Raw genomic sequence first — 6,000 nt, 5'->3', positions numbered from 1 at the left:
CAATTGCATCCTTCAAGTGGTGGCATGCATCAGTGTTGTGCCCTGTAGACTTGTGAAATTCACAGTACTTGCCACTGTCTGATGGTCCCTTGTAGTGTAGTGGCTTGGGGCTTTTGAATTGGACATTCTCAGTGCTTAACACCTGTGAAGGCGTTTTAGTGAGGGGAGTCCATATTCTTGGCAGAGGTCTGCTAGGATCTCTGCCGCCCTCCCTCTTGTCACCCTCCCCGCGATTACGAACGTCTTTTTGGGGCTGGGGTGAGCTTGGTTGCGCCTGCTTTTCTGTGGAAGAAAAACTGGTTGATTGCAACCTGGACCATACAGAGTTCTGTTTGCCCATTTTTTCGTTTTTGCGCGGTGACTCAGCTTGATGCGCTCTTTCTCTTGCCCTATCTTGGGCAATTTGTTTTTCATTTCTCGCGAAGACTCGCGATGCTTCCATTAGTTTGGCCCAAGTGGTTGGCATGCCATCTCTGCTCACAAGAGCTCGGCGGAGTTGATCACTGCGCACGCCTTGTATAAAGGCCACGCGCAATAGTTGCTCATTGATACCTCCGATTGCCAGAGACTCCTGATTGAAACGAGTGATGTAGTCTTCAATCGTTTCATCATTCCTGCGCACGCAGTGCATGATGTCATCAGGGTCGCGCGTGTGTCTGCGCTGTTGTACGAAGTGAGCTTGGAACTTTTCCAATAGTTCCTCGAACCCATCGATTTGCCCAGTAGGCAAGCTTTCAAACCAGACACGCGCCGCGCCCGCGAGGCAGCGAGCAAACATGTGACACCATGTTGGCATCGTCCAGCTTTCTAGGTTTCCAGTGTTGTAAAACCCTTGTAAGAAATCGTCTGGATCTGTTGTGCCGTCATATTTACCCAAACCACTTGGCATCTTGGTCTTATGCTGGATGGGGGCCTTCGCGATGCGTTCAGTGAACTTTGAATGTTTTAGCAAGATGGCTGGCCTGTATGGTGTGGTTACATCCACTTGCCCTCTTACTGGTGGGCTGTATGGCGCGTGCAGATCCAGATCGTCTCTGGCTCCAGGCGCCATGTTCACGTGCGCGCGGGGCTGTGAGCCTCCTGCATGAGTATCTCGCGTCTTCCTCATGCTGTGCACTTCTTCATCACTAAACTCAGTGTGTGCAGTGTGAATGGAATGACCATCTTCCGGCGCGCGCGCCCTTTTTGTTCCCTGAATGGCTTGCTTGTCAAACGCTAGCCTTTGTGTTAAGTCGGCTAACTTTTTCTGTTTGACCATCTCATTGTACTTGTCCATTAGACGTCGTTGCTCGTTTATGAGCCATTCTTTGGGGTCATTAGTTTCATCTTCTGGACCCATTGGTCCTTTTTGTTTCGCGCCGGCAAGATTTTGTAACGTAAGATCGTCTGGAAGAGTTTCAGTCTGGCCATGAGGAGTTGCGATGAAAGGACGGTTACTGGTGGCGCGCGTAGAATCACGCGGCGCCCTCAGAAACTGTTGTCCCTCATTAACATCCTCACGTTTAATATCCTCCAGAACTTGATCAACGTTACGAACGCCAGAAACCATGGTGAAAATTGGTTTTTTATAGAGATCTGATGAGATCTTGTTGCCGTTGTAACAGTGAATGGCGCCAATGAAGAAACGTGGATCGACTCACTGGTAGACGATCTACTTTCCTCGGGTGTGATTATGCTATTTCACCGATGGTTTCTCTTGGATTTGGGTTCTTCCACCTACAAAATGAACAGCACCGTAAACTTACCCCTCAGAAAGGGACAAAGGGGTCCTCTTTGGGGTAACCCTCCGGTGTGAGAATAAGTATTTGTGGGAGAAGATAATAATATGTGAGAGTAAGGAATTTAGAGTGTATTGCTTAATAGCTGAATACTCTGTTCTTGTCTGTTTCAGTGTGTTATCTGATGATATTTGATGTGATATTTATAGTGCTAGGGTTTCCACTGATTGGGCTTAGACCTAATCAGGGCCTTGCTGGCCTCCTCCAATTGCTTTACGCCACGTGTCCTTGGGGACACCTGGTGCTCTTTCATTGGTTATAATCACGTGGTAGCACATGGTTTATGCTGAGTTGTCCACCTTTCATTGGCAGCTGTCGACATCAGCATATTCTTATTCCTTAAAAAGATACCTTCTGGAAGGTTGTCTGACGTGCACAATCAAGGTTGCCCTAATCCTGATTTGGATAAGGACGAGATTGATTATGTGCATGTGTGATATGCGCCAATCCTGAGGATGCGCGAGGTCTTCTCTTTATACTCACGCGCAGATGTTTCATGCGCAGAAGTGATATGCACGAGCATGTGATATGCGCCACGCGCTGATGCGCCACGCGCATATGTGATATGCGTGAGCATATGTGATGCGTGAGCATATGTGATGCCTGAGCATCTGTGGTGCCTGGGCATTTGATGCCTGAGCATATATGATGCCTGAGCATCTGTGGTGCCTGGGCATATGATGCCTGAGCATGTGATGCATGAGCATATATGTGATATGCGCCATGCGCATAGGTTTTGGCTTTGTGCCTTCGTAATGTCTTGATTTCAAGCCTCTTGTCTATATCTTGTGGGTTGACCCGCCTCGCTCGGTGTTGAGGCGGGTACATACCTCTTCAAAAAGTAAATGAGATTAAAGTTCATATCAGAAGATTAAAATAATATTTAGTAACTTGCCGGTATACGTCAACTTGGCTTCACTTTTTCGATGAACAGTAGCCGAGACAAACAATAATAATATTATTATTATTCTTCTTTTCGTCCTCTCTGCACTTTTCAACCCTAGGAAGCTCTCCAAAAAAACTTAATATATATATTGTGATTTTTGATTTTTTGTGTGATGCCTTCCACCTTAGCCGATTATGAGACACCACACCAAAATCTTATGTTCCCTTTCTCGGCTTCGGCTCTCTTAATATTTATATAATAGGGTTTCTAATAGTTCTTCAACTTGAGCCCTACTCCAAACTCCACCAACAAGTTTAATTTCATAGGCCCAATTCTCTTTCTCCTTTTTGTTCACTTGTTTAGCCTTGGAGTCCATTTGAAATAGTTCAACGAGCTCCCCTGCACTTTGTAGAGAAATAAAAATCATAAGTAATTGGAGCATGGTTAACGTGGAATTTTATCTTTTATTAAGCATGTGAACATGAAACTCCATAAAATATGTGGCCATTTATTCCACCAATAATTACTTTGTTGCCATTGTGGTCTCAAGTTTAGCATAAATACTTTAATTTAGCTCATTTAAAAATTTAATCTTTAAAATCCAATTATGAGCCAAATAAAAATATATTCAATAAAAAACTGGCTCAAAATACTTAAAACTGTAGGAAATATTTATAAAATAACATGTATATTTTAAACCATATCAGAACTCAACCCAAAAGAATGGTCTCATAGGTGAGGGAACCCATTTGTCTTACAAACCCCACATCAGTTGCCCATACAACCAATGTGGTACAAGTCTCATACCTTACAATGGTTTCAGTCCGTAACATGCGTTTATAAGTAACCAATTGCCACAACAAGGAATGGGCTACGAGTCACCATACGAGAAAATGTTCAAAATCCGACCGAATGTTAGTTACTTTCGAGTCTTTGGATGCGTGTGTTACGTGTTCATCCAGGGGCATCTCAGACACAAGTTAGAGAAAAAGGCAACGAGATATATTTTTGTTGGTTACGATAATGAAAAGAAAGGGTGGCGATGTTGTGAGCCGAGTACCGGGCGAATTTATGTGTCTTGGGATGTAATACTTGATGAAAATTCATCATGGTGATCTCCAAGTAAAGAAGTGTTACCCGACACTCAAGACTTAAGACAAGAAGTTGACAAGTATGTTGATGTGGAGTTAAACAATGAAGAGGAGGTTGAACCCATTGTTCAACCTGTTGAGAATCAAATATAAGGAATAAGGTCACAAAGCAACACACGGATCAGTCCGTGGCGCACCGGGACATCAACCGGTCAGTCCAGGTCTCGGTCCGAAAGTCCGAATGTTTCAGCAACCGTCGAGGGAAGCTCACTAGCTGTCCGGAGGGCCGAACGGGTTAGTAAACTAAACCCAAGGTATGCAAACGTCGCGTTACTTGTTAGTCGAGAAACTTAACGTGAACCCGAACCGTAGAGCAGGCCCTACGGGATCCTAAGTGGATGGAAGCCATGAAGCAAGAGTTAGAAGCTTTAGTCGGTAACGAGACTTGGCATCTTGTTCCGAAGCCGGGTGATGTAAAACCGATTTCGTGTAAGTGGGTTTTTAAGATTAAAAGACGGGCCGACATGTCGATAGAAAGATATAAGGCTCTATTAGTGGCACAGGGTTTTTCATTGGAGTACGAGATCGATTATGAAGATATATTAGTCCCGTAGCTAAACTCGTTTCGGTTCGAGTAATTTTAGCTATTGCCGCGTGCAAAGGTTGGGATTTATGGCAAATGGATGCGAGTAACGCTTTTCTGTAGGGGGATTTGGATAGAGTAATATACATGGATCGACCGGGAGGTTTTTTAAGTCAAAATTTTTCTAATTATGTTTGTCAGTTAAAGAAAGCAATTTGCAGCTTAAAACAATCACCGCGGGCCTGGTTCGGTAAGATTGGTAAGTTTTTAGAACTTAATGGATTTGTTCCTACAATAGACGATACGTTCGTCTGAGCCGAAGGTGACAAAACCACTGTTGTCCTCGTTTATATAGACGACTTAATTATAACTAGCGATTTAGTCTACGTGGTGGAGCAGTTAAAAACGAACCTGTGCACTCGTTTTTCATGAAAGACTTGGGAAAATTTAAGCACTTTTTGGGTCTAGAGCTCGAGTACGAGAATGATGATTTTTATACTTCACCAAAATCAGTCTGTCGTTAATATTTTGGTGAAATTCGGTATGGAAAGTTGCAAACCGATATGGGTACCCATGGAACCAAATGGGTCTCTTTGAGCCGAAGAAGGAAATGAGTTGGAAGAAGTAACCATGTATAGGCAAATAATTAGTAGTCTTATTTATTTGACCTTAACTCGACCCGACATTGCGTATGTCGGTTGTGTGCTTAGCATATTTCTTCAAGCTCCAAGAAAACCGCACCTTGAAGCTGCTAGGTTAGTGTGGCGGTATGTGAAGTCGACTATGAGCTATGGTGTTAAGTTTAAGAGGCAGTCGAGTATGGAATTAATCGGGAAAGATCCGAACATGAGACGATGTACTACTGGGTATGTTTTGTTGATTGGTTCAAGTGCTGTAACTTGGTGTAGCAAAAGGCAGCCTGCAATGTCACTTTCGACTACTGAGGCGGAGTATCGGGCTGCGACTATGGCTACGCAAGAGTGCGTGAGGCTGATTCCGTTTCTAAACGAGTTAAATCAAGGTAAGAACGAGAAGGTAATTCCTTGTATGGGGATAATGTGTCTTCAATCTTATTGGCTAAGAATCCCACGTTTCATGCTCGTACGAAACATATTGAAGTTCATTATCACTTTATTCGTGAGAAAATAGTAAATGGAGAAATTGATTTTAAATACGTGAACACGTTGGAGCAAGCTGCTGATATGTTTACAAGGAGTTTGTCAAAAGAGAAGCTTGTTAAGTTTTGTACTCGCTTGGAAATGAAGGAAGCAAATATCGAGAGGGGGTGTTAAACGAGATGATATTTAAAGGGCGGTTCAGTAAATCTCATAGGTGGCTTGGAAGAGATTTTAAATAATAGTTCGTTTATTATTTATTAATAAATTGTTCTTCTTTTATTAAGTTAGTCTTATCCTAAAACCTATTTGAGTTGGATTCAAATTGTGTGTTTGAATACGGGTAGGACTCGAATTAAGGGTGTAACCCTTGGTTCACATAGGATTATTAAGTTTTTTTCGTGTGTCTTTCACTTAATAATAATATCGAAGTCTTTTTGTTTGTGGAAGAGAATTTCTTTCTGTTTGCAATTATAATTGTGGAGCGCAACCAAAGTCAAGCTTTTTGTCATTTGTTTACTTTTCTGTACGTACGATAGCAACAATT

The sequence above is a fragment of the Bidens hawaiensis genome, unplaced genomic scaffold, assembly GCF_021521415.1.
Source record: "Bidens hawaiensis isolate Kalapana, Puna unplaced genomic scaffold, B.hawaiensis_p1.1 tig00038070_1, whole genome shotgun sequence".
Lineage (NCBI taxonomy): Eukaryota > Viridiplantae > Streptophyta > Magnoliopsida > Asterales > Asteraceae > Bidens > Bidens hawaiensis.
Note: the sequence above shows the minus strand (reverse complement) of the source record.